Source organism: Salmo salar, chromosome ssa03 (assembly GCF_905237065.1).
Source record: "Salmo salar chromosome ssa03, Ssal_v3.1, whole genome shotgun sequence".
In the NCBI taxonomy this organism is placed as follows: Eukaryota; Metazoa; Chordata; class Actinopteri; order Salmoniformes; family Salmonidae; genus Salmo; species Salmo salar.
The window spans coordinates 100,316,905-100,344,404 of record NC_059444.1 but is presented as its reverse complement, the minus strand read 5'-3'; the positions used below and the strand labels follow the sequence as shown (position 1 = coordinate 100,344,404).

At 44.5% G+C, this 27,500-nt stretch overlaps 1 pseudogene; it reads right to left on the bottom strand.

Annotated features, from left to right (window-relative positions):
• Positions 1 to 27,500, bottom strand: part of LOC123741859 (voltage-dependent calcium channel gamma-3 subunit-like) — a 75,307-nt pseudogene that overhangs the window by 11,268 nt on the left and 36,539 nt on the right.

Genomic DNA, 27,500 nt, shown 5'->3' with positions numbered 1-27,500 from the left:
TCAGACCCATTCACACATTTCATAGTTTACACCACAGGGGAGATGAGAGGAGAGGAGAGGAGAGGAGAGGGGAGAGAGAGAAGAGGAGAGGGGAGAGAGATGTGGAGAAAGAGAGGAGAGAGAGGAGAGAGAAGAGGACAGGAGAGGAGAGAGATGAGGAGAGAGATGAGGAGTGTGTGTTTTTAGGAACTGACTCAGTGTGTGTGTGTGTGTGTGTGTGTGTGTGTGTGTGTGTGTGTGTGTGTGTGTGTGTGTGTGTGTGTGTGTGTGTGTGTGTGTGTGTGTGTGTGTGTGTGTCCAGACTTACGGAGAAGGTATTCCGCTGCGTCTGCCTCATAATCTGTAGCCTCTGGGAAGTGATCGATCTTCTTACACACACCTCGGAATGTTCCTGTAAAACACACACACACACACACACACACACACACACGTGAGTCTGAGTATACACACACACACACACACACACACACACACACACACACACACACACACACACACACACACACACACATTGTACCTCCTACCTCTAAGTTCTGTACATATTAATGTATTTACAGTATCTATAATTGCATTTATAAAATGGGTAGTTCCAGCCCTGAATGCTGATTGGCTGACAGCCGTGGTATATCAGACCGTATACCACAGGTATGACAAAACATTTATTTCTATTGCTCTAATTACGTTGGTAACCAGGTTATAATAGCAATAAGGCACCTAAAGGACTCTAAGACCATGAGAAACAAGATTCTCTGGTCTGATGAAACCAAGATTGAACTCTTTGGCCTGAATGCCAAGCGTCACGTCTGGAGGAAACCTGGCACCATCCCTACGGTGAAGCATGGTGGTGGCGGCATCATCCTTTGGGGATGTTTTTCAGCGGCAGGGACTGGGAGACTAGTCAGGATCGAGGGAAAGATGAACGGAGCAAAGTACAGAGAGATCCTTGATGAAAACCTGCTCCAGAGCGCTCAGAACCTCAGACTGGGGCGAAGGTTCACCTTCCAACAGGACACCGACCCTAAGCACCAAGACAACGCAGGAGTCTGTCCTTGAGTGGCCCGGCCAGAGCCCGGATTTGAACCCGATTAAACATCTCTGGAGAGACCTGAAAATAGCCGTGCAGCAACACTCCCAATCCAACCTGACAGAGCTTGAGAGGATCTGCAGAGAAGAATGGGAGAAACTCCCCAAATACAGGTGTGCCAAGCTTGTAGCGTCATACCCAAGAAGACTCGAGGCTGTAATCACTGCCAAAAGCGCTTCAACAAAGTACTGAGTAAAGGGTCTGAATACTTAAAAAATATATATTTAAATTATCAAAAATGTCTAAATACCTGTTTTTGCTTTGTCATTATGGGGTATTGTGATGTCATTATGGGGTATTGTGATGTCATTATGGGGTATTGTGATGTCATTATGGGGTATTGTGATGTCATTATGGGATATTGTGATGTCATTATGGGATATTGTGGGTAGATCTATGAGGAAAAAACCCCGATTTAATCCAATTTAGAATAAGTCTGTAACGTAACAAATTGTGGGAAAAGTCAAGGGGTCTAAATACTTGTTTGTTTAACTATCCTTTTTTTGGTTAAGGTTATGGTTGTTAAGGTTATGGTTAGGGTAGATAGGATTTTGAATGGGAATCAATTCTTTGGTCCCCACAAGGATAACAATACAAATGTGTGTGTGTGTGTGTGTGTGTGTGTGTGTGTGTGTGTGTGTGTGTGTGTGTGTGTGTGTGTGTGTGTGTGTGTGTGTGTGTGTGTGTGTGTGTGTGTGTGTGCAGTAGTATATCCTCACAGGTTATTCAGATCCATTCACACATTCCAAAGTTTACACCACAGGGGAGATGTGGTGAGAGATGGAGTGATATGGAGAGAGAGAGACAGAGAGGGAGAGGGAGAGGGAGAGAGAGAGAGAAAGAGAGAGGAAGAGAGAGAGGAAGAATGGAAGAGAGAGGAAGAGAGAGAGAGGCAGAGAGAGAGGAAGAATGGAAGAGAGAGGAAGAGAGAGAGAGAGAGAGAGAGAGAGAGAGAGAGAGAGAGGAAGAGAGCGAGAGAGAGAGAGAGGCAGAGAGAGAGAGACAGAGAGAGACAGAGAGAGGGAGAGAGGTTGTACTTCAGGCTGTGTGAACATTTCAGCACCATGGACAGCACCACATATACAGTTGAAGTTGGAAGTTTACATACACTTAGATTGGATTTCAGCCACTCCACAAATTTCTTGTTAACAAACTATAGTTTTGGCAAGTCTGTTTGGACATCTACTTTGTGCATGACACAAGTCATTTTTCCAACAATTGTTTACAGACAGATTATTTCACTTATAATTCACTGTATCACAATTCCAGTGGGTCAGAAGTTTACATACACTAAGTTGACTGTGCCTTAAAATAGCTTGAAAAATTCCAGGAAATGATGTCATGGCTTTAGAAGCTTCTGATAGGCTAATTGACATATTTTGAGTCCATTGGAGGTGTACCTGTGGATGTATTTCAAGGCCTACCTTCAAACTCAGTGCCTCTTTGCTTGACATCATGGGAAAATCAAAATAAATCAGCCAAGACCTCAGAAAAAATGGTAGACCTCCACAAGTCTGGTTCATCCTTGGGAGCAATTTCAAAACGCCTGAAGGTACCACGTTCATCTGTACAAACAATAGTACGCAGGTATAAACACCATGGGACCACGCAGCCGTCATACCACTCAGGAAGGAGACGCGTTCTGTCTCCTAGAGATGAACGTAATTTGGTGCGAAAAGTGCAAATCAATCCCAGAACAACAGCAAAGGACCTTGTGAAGATGCTGGAGGAAACAGGTACAAAGTATCTATATCCACAGTAAAACGAGTCCTATATCGACATAACCTGAAAGGCCGCTCAGCAAGGAAGAAGCCACTGCTCCAAAACCGCCATAAAAAAGCCAGACTACGGTTTGCAACTGCACATGGGGACAAAGATTGTACTTTTTGGAGAAATGTCCTCTGGTCTGATGAAACAAAAATTGAACTGTTTGGCCATAATGACCATCGTTATGTTTGGAGGAAAAAGGGGAGGCTTGCAAGCCGAAGAACACCATCCCAACCGTGAAGCACGGGGGGTGGCAGCATCATGTTGTGGGGGTGCTTTGCTGCAGGAGGGACTGGTGCACTTCACAAAATAGATGGCATCATGAGGTAGGAAAATTATGTGGATATATTGACTCAACATCTCAAGACATCAGTCAGGAAGTTAAAGCGTGGTCGCAAATGGATCTTCCAAATGGACAATGACCCCAAGCATACTCCCAAAGTTGTGGCAAAATGGCTTAAGGACAACAAAGTCAAGGTATTGGAGTGGCCATCACAATGCCCTGACCTCAATCCTATAGAATATTTGTGGGCAGAACTGAAAAAGTGTGTGCGAGCAAGGAGGCCTACAAACCTGACTCAGTTACACCAGCTCTGTCAGGAGGAATGGGCGCCAAAATTCACCCAATTTATTGTGGGAAGCTTGTGGAAGGCTACCCGAAACATTTGACCCAAGTTAACCAATTTAAAGGCAATGCTACCAAATACTAATTGAGTGTATGTAAACTTCTGACCCACTGGGGATGTGATGAACGAAATAAAAGCTGAAATAAATAATTCTCTCTACTATTATTCTGACATTTCACATTCTTAAAATAAAGTGGTGATCCTAACTGACCTAAGATGGGATTTTTACTAGGATTAAATGTCAAGAATTGAGAAAAACTGAGTTTAAATGTATTTGGCTAAGGTGTATGTAAACTTCCAACTTCAACTATATATATATATATAGAGAGAGAGAGACAGAGACAGACAGAGACAGACAGACAGAGAGAGGGAGGCAGAGAGAGACAGATAGACAGAGAGAGAGGCAGAGAGAGAGAGGCAGAGAGAGAGAGACAGACACAGAGAGAGAGACAGAGAGAGAGAGGGAGAGACAGAGAGAGAGGGAGAGACAGAGAGAGAGAGGGAGAGACAGAGACAGACAGAGAGACAGAGGTTGAACATCAGGCTGTGTGAACATTTCAGCACCACAACATTAGCTCCTCCTACTGCACACAACACTACCTTCAACATTCTGAAAGTTTCTAAGATAGAAATACCATTGGTTGGATTGAGGTAAGGATATCCTGAAATACCATTGGTCGGATTGAGATAAGGACATCCTGAAACACCATTGGTCGGATTGAGATAAGGATATCCTGAAACACCATTGGTCGGAATGAGGTAAGGATATCCTGAAACACCATTGGTCGGATTGAGATAAGGACATCCTGAAACACCATTGGTCGGATTGAGATAAGGATATCCTGAAACACCATTGGTCGGATTGTAAGATCCTGTCGGATTGAGATAAGGATATCCTGAAACACCATTGGTTGGATTGAGATAAGGACATCCTGAAACACCATTGGTCGGATTGAGATAAGGATATCCTGAAACACCATTGGTCGGATTGAGGTAAGGATATCCTGAAACACCATTGGTCGGATTGAGATAAGGACATCCTGAAACACCATTGGTCGGATTGAGATAAGGATATCCTGAAACACCATTGGTCGGATTGAGGTAAGGATATCCTGAAATACCATTGGTCGGATTGAGATAAGGACATCCTGATTTTATTCATGTATGGCTTTTTCAAGTATGCTTGTTTTTAATTTTTTTTATTTAACCTTTATTTAACTAGACAAGTCAGTTAAGAACAAATTCTTATTTACAATGACGTCCTACCAGGGAACAGTGGGTTAACTGCCTTGTTCAGGGGCAGAACGACAGATTTGTACCTTGTCAGCTCGGGGATTCAATCTTGCAACCATTTCGGTTACTAGTCCAACGCTCTAACCACTAGGCTACCTACCGCCCCAAAATGGTTGAATTAATAAACTTAAACTAAACTAAAGTTACCTGTATTTCCTGGGTTAGTTATGTCTAAGAAGGATTATATTTTAAAAAAAGGAAGCATGTACTTCCTGATTGAGCACACATTGCCATGGTGATATACTGAACAAGAAGATGTGGGAGAGCTTCCCTGGTTGTCTGGGAACCAGGGGAGAGCTTCCCTGGTTGTCTGGGAACCAGGGAGAGAGCTTCCCTGGTTGTTTGGGAACCAGGGAGAGAGCTTCCCTGGTTGTCTGGGAACCAGGGAGAGAGCTTCCTGGTTGTCTGGGAACCAGGGAGAGAGCTTCCCTGGTTGTCTGGGAACCAGGGAGAGAGCTTCCCTGGTTGTCTGGGAACCAGGGAGAGAGCTTCCCTGGTTGTCTGAGAACCAGGGAGAGCTTCCCTGGTTGTCTGGGAACCAGGGAGAGGCTTCCTGGTTGTCTGGGAACCAGGGAGAGAGCTTCCCTGGTTGTTTGGGAACCAGGGAGAGAGCTTCCCTGGTTGTCCGGGAACCAGGGAGAGAGCTCCCTGGTTGTCTGAGGACCAGGGACAGAGCTCCCCCTGGTTGTTTGGGAACCAGGGAGAGAGCTCCCTGGTTGTCTGGGAACCAGGAGAGCTTCCCTGGTTGTCTGGGAACCAGGGAGAGAGCTTCCTGGTTGTCTGGGAACCAGGAGAGCTTCCCTGGTTGTCTGAGAACCAGGGACAGAGCTCCCTGGTTGTTTGGGAACCAGGGAGAGAGCTTCCCTGGTTGTTTGGGAACCAGGGAGAGAGCTTCCCTGGTTGTCTGGGAACCAGGAGAGAGCTTCCTGGTTGTCTGGGGACCAGGGACGAGCTCCCCCTGGTTGTTTGGGAACCAGGGAGAGAGCTTCCCTGGTTGTCTGGGAACCAGGGAGAGAGCTTCCCTGGTTGTCTGAGGACCAGGGACAGAGCTCCCCTGGTTGTTTGGGAACCAGGAGAGGCTTCCTGGTTGTCTGGGAACCAGGGAGAGCTTCCTGGTTGTCTGAGGACCAGGGAAGAGCGCCCCTGGTTAGTTTGGGGGAACCAGGGAGAGAGCTTCCTGGTTGTCTGGGAACCAGGAGAGCTTCCCTGGTTGTCTGGGAACCAGGGAGAGAGCTTCCCTGGTTGTTTGGGAACCAGGGAGAGAGCTTCCCTGGTTGTTTGGGAACCAGGGAGAGAACTTCCCCTGGTTGTTTGGGAACCAGGGAGAGAGCTTCCCTGGTTGTCTGGGGAACCAGGAGAGAGCTTCCCTGGTTGTTTGGGAACCAGGGAGAGAGCTTCCCTGGTTGTCTGGGAACCAGGGAGAGAGCTTCCTGGTTGTCTGGGAACCAGGGAGAGAGCTTCCCTGGTTGTCTGGGAACCAGGAGAGAGCTTCCTGGTTGTCTGGGAACCAGGGAGAGAGCTTCCCTGGTTGTCTGGGAACCAGGGAGAGAGCTTCCCTGGTTGTCTGAGAACCAGGGACAGAGCTTCCCTGGTTGTCTGGGAACCAGGAGAGAGCTTCCCTGGTTGTCTGGGAACCAGGGAGAGAGCCTCCTGGTTGTCTGGGGAACCAGGGAGAGAGCTCCCTGGTTGTCTGGGAACCAGGGAGAGAGCTTCCCTGGTTGTCTGGGAACCAGGAGAGAGCTTCCCTGGTTGTCTGGGAACCAGGGAGAGAGCTTCCCTGGTTGTCAGGGAATCTTAGGAGAGCTCCCTGGTTGTCTGAGGACCAGGGACAGAGCTCCCCTGGTTGTTTGGGGAACCAGGGAGAGAGCTTCCCTGGTTGTTTGGGAACCAGGGAGAGAGCTTCCTGGTTGTCTGGGGAACCAGGAGAGGCTCCCTGGTTGTCGAGGACCAGGGAGAGCTCCCTGGTTGTTTGGGAACCAGGAGAGAGCTTCCTGGTTGTCTGGGAACCAGGGAGAGAGCTTCCCTGGTTGTCTGAGGACCAGGGACAGAGCTCCCTGGTTGTTTGGGAACCAGGGAGAGCTTCCCTGGTTGTCTGGGAACCAGGAGAGAGCTTCCTGGTTGTCTGAGGACCAGGGACAGAGCTCCCTGGTTGTTTGGGAACCAGGGGAGAGAGCTTCCCTGGTTGTCTCGGGGAACCAGGAGAGCTTCCCTGGTTGTCTGGGAACCAGGGAGAGAGCTTCCCTGGTTGTCTGGGAACCAGGGAGAGAGCTTCCCCTGGTTGTCTGGGAACCAGGGAGAGAGCTTCCCTGGTTGTTTGGGAACCAGGGAGAGAGCTTCCCTGGTTGTCTGGGAACCAGGGAGAGAGCTTCCCTGGTTGTCTGGGAACCAGGGAGAGAGCTTCCCTGGTTGTCTGGGAACCAGGAGAGAGCTTCCTGGTTGTCTGAGAACCAGGGAGAGAGCTTCCCTGGTTGTCTGGGAACCAGGGAGAGCTTCCTGGTTGTCTGGGAACCAGGGAGAGAGCTTCCCTGGTTGTCTGGGGACCAGGGAGAGAGCTCCCCTGGTTGTCTGGGAACCAGGGAGAGAGCTTCCCTGGTTGTCTGAGGACCAGGGACAGAGCTCCCCTGGTTGTTTGGGGGAACCAGGGAGAGAGCTTCCTGGTTGTCTGGGAACCAGGGAGAGAGCTTCCTGGTTGTCTGGGAACCAGGGAGAGAGCTTCCTGGTTGTCTGGGAACCAGGGAGAGAGCTTCCCTGGTTGTCTGGGAACCAGGGACAGAGCTCCCCTGGTTGTTTGGGAACCAGGGAGAGAGCTTCCCTGGTTGTTTGGGAACCAGGGAGAGAACTTCCTGGTTGTTTGGGAACCAGGGAGAGAGCTTCCCTGGTTGTCTGGGAACCAGGGAGAGAGCTTCCTGGTTGTTTGGGGAACCAGGGAGAGAGCTTCCCTGGTTGTCTGGGAACCAGGGAGAGAGCTTCCCTGGTTGTCCAGAGGATAAAGACCTGGCTTGGGAACCAAAACCCTGAAATGCCACATGTTTTATTATTGTTATATAGACGGGTTTTGGCTGACAACGTCACCAAAAAAAGGATGTCGCGCACATCGATGTTTGCCCCGGGGGAAAGCGAGCGTTATGATTCTGAATCGTCAGATAGCTAAGCAACAATGACAAGAAGTTGCACGACATGCTGTCATAATCGTGTATGTAGGTTGTCAGGGAAGTCAGGCGCAGGAGAAACCAAATTGGTTAAACTGGAGTATTTAATGACAAAAACAAACTCCAAAACCAAAGTCCAAAATAACATGGGTAAAAATAACCCAGGCGCACACCGATACAACATACACACGTAACATAACATCACAAACAGTCACTGACAAGGACATGAGCGGAAAACAGAGGGTTAAATACACAACATGTAATGAATGGGATTGGAACCAGGTGTGGTAGGAAGACAAGACAAAACCAATGGAAAATGGAAAAACTGATCAATGATGTCTAGAAGACCGGTGACGTCGACCGCCGAGCACCGCCCCGAACAAGGAGGGTCATCGACTCCGGCAGAAATCGCGACACATGCGTCCCATAATGCCTGGCGAAAACCAAAACACCGCATTCCACGGTAAGAACCTCATACCAACGGTTAAGCAGTGTGGTGGTAGTGTGTTGGTTTGGAGACGCTCAGCTGCCTCAGGACCTGGACGACTTGCCTTAATAGAAGGAACCGTGAATTCTGCTCTGTATCAGAGAATTCTACAGGAGAATGTCAGGCCCATCCGTCTGTAAGCTGAAGCCCAGCTGGGTCATGCAGCGAGACAATGATTCAAAACAAACAATCAAGTCTACATGAAAATGGCAAAAGAATAAAAATAGACGTCAAAGTCCAGACCTAATCTCAATTTGAGATGTTGTGGCAGGACTTGAAACAAGTAGTTCATGCTTGAAAAACCCACCAATGTCACTGAGTTAAAGCAGTTCTGGATGGAAGAGTGGGCCACAATTCCTCCACAGCGATGTGAGAGACTGATCAACAACTACAGGAAGTGTTTGGTTGGAGTCATTACTGCTACAGGAAGTGTTTGGTTGGAGTCATTACTGCTACAGTAAATTCCTCCACAGCGATGTGAGAGATTGGTCAACAACTACAGGAAGTGTTTGGTTGGAGTCATTACTGCTACAGGAAGTGTTTTGTCGGAGTCATTACTGCTACAGTAAATTCCTCCACAGCGACGCGAGAGACTGATCAACAACTACAGGAAGTGTTTGGTCGGAGTCATTACTGCTACAGGAAGTGTTTGGTCGGAGTCATTACTGCTACAGGAAGTGTTTGGTCGGAGTCATTACAGCATACAGTAAATTCCTCCACAGCGACGCGAGAGACTGATCAACAAGTACAGGAAGTGATTGGTTGGAGTCGTTACAGCTAAACGGTGACACGACCAGTTACTGAGTGGAAGAAGGCAATTACTTTTTCACACAGGTTGCATTATGGGTGTTGCGTAACTTTGTTTATGAAAATAAATTAAATCTACTTGTTGTTATTCGTTAACTCAGATTCCCTTTTATCTAATATTTGGTTTTGGTTGAAGATCTGATAATGTTCAATATCAAAAAATATGTAAAAAGTAGAGAAAATTAGAAATGGGGGCAAATACCTTTTTCGCAGCACTGTATAAGTTATGAACGACCACCAAAGAGGTCTGACATTATAATAAGTACAGCTTCATATGATACAAGGCCTTTGAAAGGCTGGTCATGGCTCCCATCAACACCACTTTCCCAGAAACCCTAGACCCCACTCCAATTCGCATACCGCCCCCCTAACAGATCCACAGATGATGCAGTCTCTCTATTGCCACTCCACACTGCCCTTTCCCACCTGGACAAAAGGAACACCTATGTGAGAATGCTGTTCATTGACTAGAGCTCAGCGTTCAACACCATAGTCCCCTCAAAGCTCATCACTAAGCTAAGGAACCTGGGACTAAACACCTCATTCTGCAACTGGATCCTGGACTTCCTGACGGGCCGTCCCCAGGTGGTGAGGGTAGGTAATAACACATCCGCCACGCTGATCCTCAACACGGGGGCCCCTCAGGGGTGCGTGCTCAGTCCCCTCCTGTACTCCTTGTTCACTCATGACTGCATGGCCAGGCACGACTCCAACACCATCATTTGAGTTGGCTTACGACACAACAGTGGTAGGCCTGATCACCGACAACGACGAGACAACCTATAGGGAGGAGGTCAGAGACCTGGGGCCTGTTGCACAAAAGTAGAATTAAGACATCCGGGATAAATGACTCAGCTGAGCTCAATGAAGCCAAAACATGTGCGTCCAGGCTTAATTGGTTGCACAAAGACCAAGCCAGGATGAGCAGACACGGATTCATTAAGCCAGGTGAAACCAATCCTGGATAGGTGCGCGCTCACGGCTCACTCAAATAGACCCCGCCACAGATCACAGATTAACTGATTTACCATGGCAACTAGAGCCGCGTACTTTTCCCCGTCGGAAGCACAAATCCTCATGGAGGCATACGAGGAGGTAAAATATATAATTAAGAAGAAAGGCAACACCGCCACAGTGATAAAGCAAAGAGAAAAAGCGTGGCAAAGTATTGCAGACCGCCTGAATGCGTAAGTAGTGCACAATTACACAGTCACCGCTCCGCTGAAACATCACAATTACAATTCAAATATTTAATTCACATCTCCAAAAATGCAGTTATACTGTAATTATGAAACGGTTAAATTTTTAATTGAAATGCACTGCAGATATGAGTGAAATTGTGTAAAGTAACTCCATCACACTGTATAAAGCTATGATAGATTTTTTGACAAAAATACCAAGTAATTTTTTGCAGTGTGACTCCATTAAATGTGTGTGTGTAGATTAAACATGAACGGGCCAAAACGGACATGGCAGCAGGTCAAAATCAAATACAAGAACATTCTGCAGAATGGTATGGTCCCTGACTAATATTTAACAAAGCACAAGCATATATTGTACCCAGAAGGTGCCTGCTCACACATTGTCTGTACTGTTTTAGCAGTGAAAAAGAATACCCACAGACAAGGCACGGGTGGTGGGTCACCAAAGGCTGACCTTACCCCAGCAGAGGACATGGCCTTGGAGCTAAATAAAGGCAGGCCCGTCTTAGAGGGGATCCCTGGGGGGAAAGAGACGAGCATAGGTTCCTCCCAAGATGCCACCCGCTTCATTCAAGGTATGTCCTTCCATCTCTACATGGGATACAACCACATTCATATTGAATCAATTTGGACTGTCTGACTTTGGTTTACCTATTGCCTTGCAGTGTCTGGCAGCACTGTGTTCCTGTTAGAGCCACCAGCACAAGCACCAGACGATGCTGATCCAGTGAGTACTCCATCAAAGGCATACTGTAGGCCTGGCATGTCTTGTCTACTAGCTTCAATATGAATCCGATTAAATGTGATAGGGTGAAGGCCCCAGTGCAGCAGCAACAGCACATGATGGAGACGATGATGATGAGGAGGAGACCATCTCTCTGGATTCCAGAAGGCATGAGGTATCATGTTAAGACTGTGAAAGTACTATTTACTCTACAATGGTGAGGAGTCCTCATCAAAATCAAAAAATCTAATTTCTTTTACAGGACCCAGATGCTATACAGTGGGAAAACCAGCCTGGCAACATAGTGCGTATTAATAAAAGGACACCACATCCTGCCAAATTCCAGCTGCGCTAATTGTATTGTGTTCACAGAGCTCACAAGCTATCAGAAAGTTGTATGGCAACCACCTCCGGCGCCAAATAGAACTGGCAGACATAGACATTCAGTACAAGAAGAAAAAGATGGAAAATCTTGCACTGGAGTCCGAAATAAAAAGAGGACAATTAGGAAACTGGACCTTGAAATAAAAAACTTGAGAGGGAGGTGAGATATGCCTTCAATGTACACTGTATGCTAACTGTAACACAAATGTATTAATCATTATTTTTCTTTCCTCCCCCAGCTCCAAGAAGATGACACAGCTCAAAATAAAAATTAGGTATATTCTCGTAAAGTCAAGTGAGCCATGACATATGAGCTCTTATTGTGAGCACACAGGACGGTGGCATCTTTCTAAGGTTTTTTTTATTTTCCCAGCAATCAGTACAACCAAGTCATCGTTATAAGGCATCGCCCTCTTTTGCCCACCCCCCCAGCACCAGGTGTGGCCACTAGCCTATATGAAGGCCCAAAATTGTGTTCCTTTCTGCTCTGACAATGGCATGCCCATTCGTGCGAGATGTGGTGGATGAAGAAGCACTTGTGCTGAGGAGAGCCTTCAGGCGAGAAAGGGTCTTCAGGGACCGGTTGGACCCACTGGCCTTCCCTGATGACCATCTATATGAAAGATACAGGTTTTCTGCAGATGGCATCAGGTATCTATGCAGACTACTGGGTCCCAGGATTAAGCACCGCACTGCACGGAGCCATGCACTGAGTGTGGAGCAAATGGTTTGTGTGGCCTTGCGCTTTTTTTCTAGTGGAGCCTTCCTGTACTCAGTGGGGGATGCAGAACAGCTGAACAAGGCCACAATTTGCCGCACAATAAGGAGTGTGTGTCTGGCTATCAAAGCATTAGCAGATGTCTTCATCTCCTTCCCTGGCCACAGAAGACTCTGACATCAAAGAGGAGTTCTATAGGATTGCAGGTAAGAGGATCTACAAATTACAGGACAACTGTTAACACATAGTAGGATACTCATTACTTTGTGTGACAGGTTTCCCCAATGTCATTGGTGCAGTGGACTGCACACACATAAGGATAAAAGCCCCTCAGGTGCCCATGAGGCCGATTTTGTGAATAGGAAATCCTTTCACAGCATTAATGTTCAGGTGAACATAACTTTTTGATATTGTCCATTGACGAACACTCTGCATTGCCAGTGATGTGCATTGATTGGTGTAATATTCCTCATCTTATGATTTCAGATGGTCTGCAATGCTGACTGTGTGATCAGCAATGTTGTGGCAAAATGGCCTGGCTCAGTCCATGACTCCAGAATCTTTCGGGCCTCTGAAATCTATCACAAGGTAAGCCACACAACCCCTATTTATAACCATCATGGCTGTGTCAAGAATATCACTGTGTTTATGAGGTAGTAATGATGAGATTTTGTGTTGACAGGTGAATTCTCTGGTGTGCTGCTGGGAGACAGGGGTATGGCTGCCAGCCTTTTCTCCTGACACCTTTCACAGACCCCCAGGAAGCACAGCAGGCCTACAACCATGCCCATGCCAGGACCAGGGCCAGAGTTGAAATGACCTTTGGCCTCCTGAAGGCACGCTTTCACTGCCTTCACAAATTAAGGGTCAGCCCTGTTAGGGCATGTGATATTACTGTGGCTTGTGCTGTCCTCCACAATGTGGCCTGCCTGAGGAAGGAGAGGGCCCCCAGAGTGCCACCAGCCATGGACTGGGACAATCCGGCAATCTTCCCTGATGACGACAGTGGTCGGCTGCTGAGGGACCAATATGTGTTGAATTATTTTAGTTAGTATGTGTGCTTTCAATTTTGGTTAAATATGTCCTGCGGTGGCAGAGGAATTGGGTTTTTTTGGGTTCGTTTTTTTACGAATTTGGCCTCTTATGATGTTTGTGCGGTATACTGTGTGTAATACAAGGCTGCAGGGAGGCTACTGCATCCATTCATTTGTCTGTTCAGTTGATGTGTATGGATTTGTCCTGCATTTATTTTAGTGTGCAGACATGCAGGGTGTGTTATATACAGACCTTTGAATGTGTATGTATCATTTTGTATAATATGCTTGGATTCTGTGCTTTCCATCTTGTAGTCACTGTGACTTCAGTTTCGAAAGGAGCTGATGGTTTACCTGCTTTGTTTTGTCCTTATTCAATAAAGGAACATAATGTTACACATTGTGTTTTTATATTCATATGGAATGTGTATTTGTTTATATGACAGAGTACTAGGGCCACACTGAAGAAAAAGGATAAAGTCATAAATTTGAGGCTGGTTCTTTCTGCAGAAAAGCTACATATTGTTTTTACAGTTTTGATACTTATGACAATGTGATACTTAATATTCTGGCACATCAGCATGTCTTTGTTTATGAAACCATACTGAAGTACAATTTCACGAAATGCCCCACATCTGTCATTTTAACAACTGTCCTCCTTTAAAACAACCGGTTACAATATTATTACTTGTGTTTTTTTTCCCCTCTGTGGCCCTAATATTCTATCATTTTATATATATAGCCTTATAGTCTATGGGAAACTGTAAATTATCTAATGATAGCAACATAATCTAAAAATTATTTTTTATCCAAAATCATTGAAATTAATGATCACAAACGTTTAAATAATGACAGTGGGTCTAGTTATGTGATAACAATGTATAGTGAGCAGTGAAATAACTATTGGTTTCCATTTGTGGTGACTGCTGACTGACATTAGGGATGAGATGAAATAGATCCTGGAATTTAGCCTGGTCTGGAGCAGGCTAGCTCCACAGAATAAATCTCCATGGTAATTTATACCATAACATATCCTCCTGCCCCCTATCCATCTTTAGTGCAACCGGATTACGGATCAATTGAGCCAGGATCACCAAGATATCCTGGCTTAATCCCTTATCCTAGTTTTGTGCAACAGGCCCCTGGCCGTGTGGTGCCAGGACAACAACCTCTCCCTCAACGTGATCAAGACAAAGGAGATGATTGTGGACTACAGGAAAAAGAGGACTGAGCACGCCCCCATTCTCATTGACGGGGCTGCAGTGGAGCAGGTTGAGAGCTTCAAGTTCCTTGGTGTCCACATCACCAACAAACTAACATGGTCCAAGCACACCAAGACAGTCGTGAAGAGGGCAAGACAAAACTTTAGGTTGGGGGGCTTTCATCAAGGTTAGTGTTTCGTTAGGTTGGGGGGCTTTCATCAAGGTTAGTGTTTCATTAGGTTGGGGGGCTTTCATCAAGGTTAGTGTTTCGTTAGGTTGGGGGGCTTTCATCAAGGTTAGTGTTTTGTTAGGTTGGGGGGCTTTCATCAAGGTTAGTGTTTCATTAGGTTAGGGGGCTTTCATCAAGGTTAGGGTTTGGTTAGGTTAGGGGGCTTTCATCAAGGTTAGGGTTAGTGTTAGTTAAGGGTTAAGGTTAGTGTTGAATACAGACCTGGGAACGTTCACAGAACCTGCTGGGAACATTTCAGTGAATGTTAGGAGAACATATATATATATCTGAATGTTTTTGGGAAGTTATTATCCTAATGTTATATATAAACCCCCACTAAAACTTAATGGGAATCTAATGTTCTGGGAATGTTCCAGGTTTGCTGGGAGGAACAAGAGCAGAAAAAAAACAAGGAGAGGGAATAGCACACTGTCTGTCTGTCTGTCTGTCTGTCTGTCTGTCTGTCTGTCTGTCGGTCTGTCTGTCTGTCTGTCTGTCTGTCTTCTGTCTGTCTGTCTCTTATACCTGTCTGTCTGTCTGTCTGTCTGTCTGTCTGTCTGTCTGTCTGTCTGTCTGTCTGTCTGTCTGTCTGTCTGTCTGTCTGTCTCTGTCTGTCTGTCTCTTATACCTGTCTGTCTGTCTGTCTGTCTGTCTGTCTGTCTGTCTGTCTGTCTGTCTGTCTGTCTGTCTGTCTGTCTGTCTCTGTCTGTCTGTCTCTTATACCTGTCTGTCTGTCTGTCTGTCTGTCTGTCTGTCTGTCTGTCTGTCTGTCTGTCTGTCTGTCTGTCTGTCTGTCTGTCTGTCTGTCTGTCTGTCTCTTATACCTGTCTGTCTGTCTGTCTGTCTGTCTGTCTGTCTGTCTGTCTCTGTCTGTCTGTCTGCCTGTCTCTGTCTGTCTGTCTGTCTGTCTGTCTGTCTGTCTGTCTCTTATACCTGTCTGTCTGTCTGTCTCTGTCTGTCTGTCTGCCTGTCTGTCTGTCTGTCTGTCTGTCTCGTCTGTCTGTCTGTCTGTCTGTCTGTCTGTCTGTCTCTTATACCTGTCTCTGTCTGTCTGTCTGTCTGTCTGTCTGTCTGTCTGTCTGTCCTGTCTCGTCTGTCTGTCTGTCTGTCTGTCTCTTATACCTGTCTGTCTGTCTGTCCGTCTGTCTGTCTGTCTCTGTCTGTCTGTCTGCCTGTCTCTGTCTGTCTGTCTGTCTGTCTGTCTGTCTGTCTGTCTGTCTGTCTGTCTGTCTGTCTGTCTGTCTGTCTCTTATACCTGTCTGTCTGTCTGTCTGTCTGTCTGTCTGTCTGTCTGTCTGTCTGTCTGTCTGTCTTTTCGCACATCTATCTGTTGTGTCACAATAAAACCCAGGACATAAACTGACCAGGTGAATCCAGGTGAAAGATTCGATCCCTTATTGACTTCACCTGTTAAATCCACTTTAAATCAGTGTAGATGAAGAGGAGACAGACGGGTTAAAGAAGGATTTGAGACATGGATCGTGTGTGTGTGCCGTTCAGAGGCCATTCAGAGGGACAAGACAAAAGATTGAAGTGTCTTTGAACGGGGGGTATGGTAGTGGGTGCCAGGTGCACCGGGTTTGTGTCAAGAACTGCATCGCTGCTTTGTTTTTCACGCTCAACGGTTTCCCCCGTTGTTTCGACTCAATTAGAAATGACCTTTTAAATATCTACCCCACTATAGAGAGGATTTGGATTGAATCCTGTCTTGAATCTGCATGGCTATCCAAACTCCTTGCACCGGCCAAACGCTCCGCCACGTCCACAGAACACGAGTCTGAATCGGAGTACATCCCAGACCCCCTGTTTTTGGTTTTTAAAATGGAAATCCATTCTAGACAATCTGATTGGTCCCAGAAAGCCGGTGTGTGATACTCTGATTGGTTAGAGATGATGACTTTGTTTTGTACAACCAACACCCCCTCATTGTGACGTCGCGTCAAAACGGCTTCAAAACGACGGCCGCGTCTCAGACTGAAGTATCTAGTGAACGAACGGTAGAGCGGAGGAAGAATTCAGTTGGAGTCGTCAGGCAAGGCCTGAATTCACTTAATAATAGAATTAAAAATACACAAAACTAAATCGGTTTTAGATTTGATTCCCATTGCGCTTTTTCCACCAGTATATTGTATTGCATATGGGAGATGTAGTCCTAAAAAAAAACACATTGCCATGGTTCCTATGTGAATAAAACAGTACTAAAACTACAAAGAAACTACAACTCACCTCATCCACTGCCTGGCTGGCAGGGTAATGTTGTCATGGCAACCAGAACACAACACCTCATCCACTGCCTGGTTGGCAGGGTAATGTTGTCATGGCAACCAGAACACAACACCTCATCCACTGCCTGGCTGGCAGGGTAATGTCATGGCAACCAGAACACAACACCTCATCCACTGTCTGGCTGGCAGGGTAATGTCATGGCAACCACAACACAACACCTCATCCACTGTCTGGCTGGCAGGATAATGTCATGGCAACCAGAACACAACACCTCATCCACTGCCTGGCTGGCAGGGTAATGTCATGGCAACCAGAACACAACACCTCATCCACTGTCTGGCTGGCAGGGTAACGTCATGGCAACCAGATCACAACACCTCATCCACTGTCTGGCTGGCAGGGTAACGTCATGGCAACCAGAACACAACACCTCATCCACTGTCTGGCTGGCAGGATAATGTCATGACAACCAGAACACAACACCTCATCCACTGCCTGGCTGGCAGGGTAATGTTGTCATGGCAACCAGAACACAACACCTCATCCACTGCCTGGCTGGCAGGGTAATGTCATGGCAACCAGAACACAACACCTCATCCACTGTCTGGCTGGCAGGGTAACGTCATGGCAACCAGATCACAACACCTCATCCACTGCCTGGCTGGCAGGGTAACGTCATGGCAACCAGAACACAACACATCATCCACTGTCTGGCTGGCAGGGTAACGTCATGGCAACCAGATAACAACACCTCATCCACTGTCTGGCTGGCAGGGTAACGTCATGGCAACCAGATCACAACACCTCATCCACTGCCTGGCTGGCAGGGTAACGTCATGGCAACCAGAACACAACACATCATCCACTGTCTGGCTGGCAGGGTAACGTCATGGCAACCAGATCACAACACCTCATCCACTGTCTGGCTGGCAGGGTAACGTCATGGCAACCAGAACACAACACATCATCTAGGATCAGTACATCGTCCTTCACGCCGTAACGCTGTGAATGCTAAATCTGACCTTAGACCAGTGTCCTGTGGCTACCTCATCCTGCTTCCTGTAATTATATTTTATTGTTATTTTATTTATTCATTTAACTAGGCAGGTCAGTTAAGAACAAATTATTATTTACAATGACGGCCTACCAAAAAGGCAAAAGGTCTCCCCTGCGGGACGGGGCTGGAATTCAACAAATAAATAAATAAATACAAATATAGGACAACAACACACATCACGACACGACATTAAGAGACCTAAGACAACAGCATGGCAGCAACACATGACAACAACATGGTAGCAACACAACATGACAACAACATGGTAGCAACACAACATAACAACAACATGGTAGCAACACAACATGACAACAACATGGTAGCAACACAACATAACAACAACATGGTAGCAACACAACATAACAACAACATGGTAGCAACACAACATGACAACAACATGGTAGCAACACAACATGACAACAACATGGTAGCAACACATGACAACAACATGGCAGCAACACATAACAACAACATGGTAGCAACACATGACAACAACATGGTAGCAACACAACATGACAACAACATGGCAGCAACACATAACAACAACATGGTAGCAACACAACATGACAACAACATGGTAGCAACACAACATGACAACAACATGGCAGCAACACATAACAACACCATGGTAGCAACACATGACAACAACATGGTAGCAACACAACATAACAACAACATGGTAGCAACACAACATGACAACAACATGGTAGCAACACAACATGACAACAACATGGTAGCAACACAACATGACAACAACATGGTAGCAACACAACATGACAACAACATGGTAGCAACACATGACAACAACATGGCAGCAACACATAACAACAACATGGTAGCAACACAACATGACAACAACATGGCAGCAACACATGACAATAACATGGTAGGAACACAACATGACAACAACATGGCAGCAACACAACATGACAACAACATGGTAGCAACACAACATAACAACAACATGGTAGCAACACAACATGACAACATGGCAGCAACACATGACAACAACATGGCAGCAACACATGACAACAACATGGCAGCAACACATGACAACAACATGGCAGCAACACATGACAACAACATGGCAGCAACACATGACAACAACATGGTAGGAACACAACATGACAACAACATGGCAGCAACACAACATGACAACAACATGGTAGCAACACAATATGACAACAACATGGTAGCAACACAACATGACAACAACATGGTAGCAACACATGACAACAACATGGCAGCAACACATGACAACAACATGGCAGCAACACATGACAACAACATGGCAGCAACACATGACAACAACATGGTAGGAACACAACATGACAACAACATGGCAGCAACACAACATGACAACAACATGGTAGCAACACAATATGACAACAACATGGTAGCAACACAACATGACAACAACATGGTAGCAACACAACATGACAACAACATGGCAGCAACACAACATGACAATAAAATGGGAGAAACACAACATGACAACAGCATGGTAGAAACACAACATGACAACACAGCATGGCAGCAACACAACATGACAACACAGCATGGTAGCAACACATGACAACACAGCATGGTAGAAACACAACATGACAACACAGCATGGTAGAAACACATGACAACACAGCATGGTAGAAACACAACATGACAACACAGCATGGTAGCAACACAACATGACAACACAGCATGGTAGAAACACAACATGACAACACAGCATGGTAGCAACACATGACAACACACCATGGTAGCAACACAACATGACAACACAGCATGGTAGCAACACAACATGACAACACAGCATGGTAGCATCACAACATGACAACAACATGGTAGCAACACAACATGACAACAACATGGTAGCAACACAACATGGTACAAACATTATTAGGCACAGACAACAGCACAAAGGTCAAGAAGGTAGAGACAACAATACATCACACAAAGCAGCCACAACTGTCAGTAAGAGTGTCCATGATTGAGTCTTTGAATGAAGAGATTGAGATAAAACTGTCCAGCTTGAGTGTTTGTTGCAGCTCGTTCCAGTCGCTAGCTGCAGCAAACTGAAAAGACGAGCGACCCAGGGATGTGTTCGCTTTGGGGACCTTTAACAGAATGTGACTGGCAGAACGGGTGTTGTATGTGGAGGATGAGGGCTGCAGTAGAAATCTCAGATAGGGGGGAGAGTGAGGCCTAAGAGGGTTTTATAAATACGCCTCAACCAGTGTTTGTTGCAGCTGCATTCATTTCTACTTTACTCTACTCTCAGTAATGATGCATTCATTTCATTCTACTCTCAGTAATGATGCATTCATTTCATTCTACTCTCAGTAATGATGCATTCATTTCATTCTACTCTCAGTAATGATGCATTCATTTCATTCTACTCTCAGTAATGATGCATTCATTTCATTCTACTCTCAGTAATGATGCATTCATTTCATTCTACTCTCAGTAATGATGCATTCATTTCATTCTACTCTCAGTAATGAGGAATTCATTTCATTCTACTCTCAGTAATGATGGATTCATTTCATTCTACTCTCAGTAATGAGGAATTCATTTCATTCTACTCTCAGTAATGCTGAATTCATTTCATTCTACTCTCAGTAATGATGCATTCATTTCATTCTACTCTCAGTAATGATGCATTCATTTCATTCTACTCTCAGTAATGAGGAATTCATTTCATTCTACTCTCAGTAATGCTGCATTCATTTCATTCTACTCTCAGTAATGATGCATTCATTTCATTCTACTCTCAGTAATGATGCATTAATTTCATTCTACTCTCTCTAATGCTGCATTCATTTCATTCTACTCTCAGTCACGCTGCATTCATTTCATTCTACTCTCAGCAATGCTGAATTCATTGAATTTCACTGTTTTTAATGACTATGAAGCCTGGTATTAATGCTGTTATTAATGACTATGAAGCCTGGTATCAATACTGTTATTAATGACTATGAAGCCTGGTATCAATGCTGTTATTAATGATTATGAAGCCTGATATCAATACTGTTATTAATGACTATGAAGCCTGGTATTAATGCTGTTATTAATGACTATGAAGCCTGGTATTAATGCTGTTATTAATGACTATGAAGCCTGGTATTAATGTGGTTATTAATGACTATGTAGCCTGATATCAATACTGTTATTAATGATTATGAAGCCTGATATCAATACTGTTATTAATGACTATGAAGCCTGGTATTAATGCTGTTATTAATGACTATGAAGCCTGGTATTAATGCTGTTATTAATGACTATGAAGCCTGGTATTAATGTGGTTATTAATGACTATGTAGCCTGATATCAATACTGTTATTAATGACTATGAAGCCTGATATCAATACTGTTATTAATGACTATGAAGCCTGGTATCAATGCTGTTATTAATGACTATGAAGCCTGATATCAATACTGTTATTAATGACTATGAAGCCTGGTATTAATGCTGTTATTAATGACTATGAAGCCTGGTATTAATGCTGTTATTGATGACTATGAAGCCTGGTATTAATGCTGTTATTAATGACTATGAAGCCTGGTATCAATACTGTTATTTATGACTATGAAGCCTGGTATCAATACTGTTATTAATGACTATGAAGCCTGGTATCAATGCTGTTATTAATGACTATGAAGCCTGGTATCAATACTGTTATTAATGACTATGAAGCCTGGTATTAATGCTGTTATTAATGACTATGAAGCCTGGTATCAATACTGTTATTAATGACTATGAAGCCTGGTATTAATGCTGTTATTATTGACTATGAAGCCTGGTATTAATGCTGTTATTAATGACTATGAAGCCTGGTATCAATGCTGTTATTAATGACTATGAAGCCTGGTATTAATGCTGTTATTATTGACTATGAAGCCTGGTATTAATGCTGTTATTATTGACTATGAAGGCTGGTATTAATGCTGTTATTAATGACTATGAAGCCTGGTATTAATGCTGTTATTAATGACTATGAAGCCTAGTATTAATGCTGTTATTAATGACTATGAAGCCTGGTATTAATGCTGTTATTAATGACTATGAAGCCTGTTATTAATGCTGTTATTGATGACTATGAAGCCTGGTATTAATGCTGTTATTAATGACTATGAAGCCTGGTATTAATGCTGTTATTAATGACTATGTAGCCTGATATCAATACTGTTATTAATGACTATGTAGCCTGGTATCAACACTGTTATTAATGACTATGAAGCCTACTATCAATGCTGTTATTAATGACTATGTAGCCTGGTATTAATGCTGTTATTAATGACTATGTAGCCTGGTATTAATGCGTCAATGAATGTTGACAAATAGTAGATAGTAACGCGATTAAAATGATGGTCAAATTGTATGAATCTCCACAGAGCGAAGGAACAATAGATCCACTGCATCTGGACCACATCCCGAGGCTAACGATTCTATTTATAAAATCTGTTTATGTTTCTATTTTTGAAGTGGTCCTCGTCACACGCTTACGATGTCACACACGCTAATGTGGCAGAGAGGGGCACGCAAATATGACACGACGCCACGCTGTCTCTGTTATCTCTCTACACACACACACACACACACACACACACGAAACACACACACAGAAACACACAGACAGAAACACACAACACTGTGATCTCTACACACACACACACAGAAACACACAGACAGAAACACACAACACTGTGATCTCTACACACACACACACACACACACACACAGACAGAAACACACAACACTGTGATCTCTACACACACACACACACACACACACACACACACACACACACACACACACACACACAGAAACACACAACACTGTGATCTCTACACACACACACACACACACACACACACACACACACAAAACACACACAAAAACACACACACACGGTAGCAGCATCCATCAGGAGGCCTCACAAAAAGGGGTCAGAGAGGCCTGAGGGCAGGAGCCTCTACAGCCACCGCAATGCATTATGGGCCATGGTGAGGAGGAGGAGGAGGAGGAGGAGGGAAGGAGTCACTGTGGACTACATTCTCCTGCTGGGATCACAGTATTGTGGCTGTCTCATACCACAGACACCAAGCACAGCTACAAGACCTCCACTGATATAACATAGATCCTCCATTCTAGACATTATAGATCTGTATTCATCACAAGACCTCCACTGATATAACATAGATCCTCCTTTCTAGACATTATAGATCTGTATTCATCACAAGACCTCCACTGATATAACATAGATCCTCCATTCTAGACATTATAGATCTGTATTCATCACAAGACCTCCACTGAGATAACATAGATCCTCCATTCTAGACATTATAGATCTGTATTCATCACAAGACATCCACTGATATAACATAGATCCTCCATTCTAGACATTATAGATCTGTATTCATCACAAGACCTCCACTGATATTACATAGATCCTCCATTCTAGACATTCTAGATCTGTATTCATCACAAGACCTCCCACTGATATAACATAGATCCTCCATTCTAGACATTATAGATCTGTATTCATCACAAGACCTCCCACTGATATCACATAGATCCTCCATTCTAGACATTCTAGATCTGTATTCATCACAAGACCTCTCACTGATATAACATAGATCCACCATTCTAGACATTATAGATCTGTATTCATCACAAGACCTCCCACTGATATAACATAGATCCTCCATTCTAGACATTCTAGATCTGTATTCATCACAAGACCTCCACTGATATAACATAGATCCTCCATTCTAGACATTATAGATCTGTATTCATCACAAGACCTCCACTGATATAACATAGATCCTCCATTCTAGACATTATAGATCTGTATTCATCACAAGACCTCCACTGATATAACATAGATCCTCCATTCTAGACATTATAGATCTGTATTCATCACAAGACCTCCACTGATATAACATAGATCCTCCATTCTAGACATTATAGATCTGTATTCATCACAAGACCTCCCACTGATATAACATAGATCCTCCATTCTAGACATTCTAGATCTGTATTCATCACAAGACCTCTCACTGATATAACATAGATCCACCATTCTAGACATTATAGATCTGTATTCATCACAAGACCTCCCACTGATATAACATAGATCCTCCATTCTAGACATTCTAGATCTGTATTCATCACAAGACCTCTCACTGATATAACATAGATCCTCCATTCTAGACATTATAGATCTTTATTCATCACAAGACCTCCCACTGATATAACATAGATCCTCCATTCTATACATTATAGATCTGTATTCATCACAAGACCTCCACTGATATAACATAGATCCTCCATTCTAGACATTATAGATCTCTATCCATCACAAGACCTCCACTGATATAACATAGATCCTCCATTCTAGACATTATAGATCTCTATCCATCACAAGACCTCCCACTGATATAACATAGATCCTCCATTCTATACATTATAGATCTGTATTCATCACAAGACCTCCACTGATATAACATAGATCCACCATTCTAGACATTATAGATCTGTATTCATCACAAGACCTCCACTGATATAACATAGATCCACCATTCTAGACATTATAGATCTCTATCCATCACAAGACCTCCCACTGATATTACATAGATCCTCCATTCTATACATTATAGATCTGTATTCATCACAAGACCTCTCACTGATATAACATAGATCCTCCATTCTATACATTATAGATCTCTATCCATCACAAGACCTCCCACTGATATAACATAGATCCTCCATTCTAGACATTATAGATCTGTATTCATCACAAGACATCCACTGATATAACATAGATCCACCATTCTAGACATTCTAGATCTGTATTCATCACAAGACCTCCCACTGATATTACATAGATCCTCCATTCTAGACATTCTAGATCTGTATTCATCACAAGACATCCACTCATAGACAGTACATTCGGAAAGTTTTCCACATTTTGTTACAGCCTTATTCTAAAATTAATTACATATTTTCCCCCTCCTCAATCTACACACAATACCCCATAATGACAAAGCAAAAACAGGTTTTTAGAAATGTATTAAAAATCAAAAACTGAAATACCTTATTTACGTAAGTATTCAGACCCTTTGCTGTGAGACTAGAAATTGATTTCAGGTGCATCCTGTTTCCATTTATCGTCCTTGAGATGTTTCTACATCTTGATTGGAGTCCACCTGTGGTAAATTCTATTGATTGGACATGATTTGGAAAGGCACACACCTGTCTATATAAGGTCCCACAGTTGACAGTGCATGTCAGAGCAAAAACCAAGCCATGAGGTTGAAGGAATTGTCCGTAGAGCTCTGAGACAGGATTGTGTCAAGGCACAGATCTGGGAAGGGAACCAAAACATTTCTGCAGTATTGAAGGTCCCCAAGAACACAGTGGCCTCCATCATTCTTAAATGGAAGAAGTTTGGAACCACCAAGACTCTTCCTAGAGCTGGCCGCTCGGCCAAACTGAGCAATCGGCGGAGAAGGGCCTTGGTCAGGGATGTGACCAAGAACCCGATGGTCACTCTGACAGAGCTCCAGAGTTCCTCTGTGGAGATGGGAGAACCTTCCAGAAGGACAACCATCTCTGCAGCACTCCACCAATGAGGCCTTTATGGTAGAGTGACCAGACGGAATATACATGACAGACTGCTTGGATTTTTCCAAAAGGCACCTAAAGACTCTCAGACCATGAGAAACAAGATTTTCTGGTCTGATGAAACCAATATTGAACTCTTTGGCCTGAATGCCAAGCGTCACGTCTGGAGGAAACCTGGCACCATCCCTACGGTGAAGCATGGTGGTGGCACCATCCCTACGATGAAGCATGGTGGTGGCACCATCCCTACGGTGAAGCAACCCATCGTGTTGTGTGTCCTGTTAACCCATCGTGTTGTGTGTCCTGTTAACCCATCGTGTTGTGTGTCCTGTTAACCCATCGTGTTGTGTGTCCTGTTAACCCATCGTGTTGTGTGTCCTGTTAACCCATCGTGTTGTGTGTCCTGTTAACCCATCGTGTTCTGGATCAGAAATAAAAGAACACCCAGTTTGAGATGTTGAGAACAGACACCCAGCAACGTGAAACAGGGTGAACTGTGTCGTAATCAGGTCCAGAACGGCATAGAGCAGACACCCACCAGGGTCGAATCAGGTCCAGAACTGCATAGAGCAGACACCCACCAGGGTCGTATCAGGTCCAGAACTGCATAGAGCAGACACCCACCAGGGTCGAATCAGGTCCAGAACTGCATACAGCAGACACCCACCAGGGTCGAATCAGGTCCAGAACTGCATAGAGCAGACACCCACCAGGGTCGAATCAGGTCCAGAACTGCATAGAGCAGACACCCACCAGGGTCGAATCAGGTCCAGAACTGCATAGAGCAGACACCCACCAGGGTCGAATCAGGTCCAGAACGGCATAGAGCAGACACCCACCAGGGTCGAATCAGGTCCAGAACTGCATACAGCAGACACCCACCAGGTGTAAGTAAGCAAGTGGACTTGTCTGAGCCAGAATGGCATAGAGTCTCAACAAGATATCACAGCCTCACTTCGGTATTCAACGTTTCTCCAGAGTCGGGGATAAACTTCAAAACTCGACGGGTTAAGTTTAGGCATTCATTCTGACTGGTTAAGGTAAAGGTTAAAGTTTGGTTTAGGGTTAGAGTTAAGGTTTGGTGTTAAGGTTAAGGAAAATATGTTTCAAAAGTTTAAGTTTTATTAGTCGTATGTACGGGATAACACATGGTATACATTGTCCCAATGAAATGCTGACTGCAGGTTCCTTCTGGACAACGACACAAACAGCGACAACTATTAACAGATAATGTGCCGCTCGTCGTTAAAGGGGAGTAGACCAAGGTGCAGCGTGGGTAAGTGCTAATGATTATCTTTATTTAACACTAAAACAAAACAATAAATAACGGAAAACGAACGTTACGTTCTGCAGGCTAACACTGAGCTGTAACAAAAAACAAGATCACTGAAAGGTGGAGGGAAAAGGGCTGCCTAAGTATGGTTCCCAATCAGAGACAACGATAGACAGCTGCCTCTGATTAGGAACCATACTCGGCTCAACACAAAGAAATACAAAACATAGAATGGAACATAGAAATTTACCACATAGACTGCCCACCCCACACCCTGACCTAACAAAATAGAGAAATAAACCGTCTCTCTCAGGTCAGGGCGTGACAGATAGCAATAGCAACATAATGGTCCAGTAGAACAGAATGAACACGTTAGCATCAGTATAATACAGGAAGGTCTCATTTATAGTCCAATAGTTACACCTGTATTGGGAGAGGGGGAGCAAGTTTTATGTAAAAGGATACATTACCAAAATCCTGTAGTATCCCTTTAAGGGTTTGTATCCCTTTAAGGGTCTGTCTCCCTTTAAGGGTCTGTCTCCCTTTAAGGGTCTGTATCCCTTTAAGGGTCTGTATCCCTTTAAGGGTCTGTCTCCCTTTAAGGGTCTGTC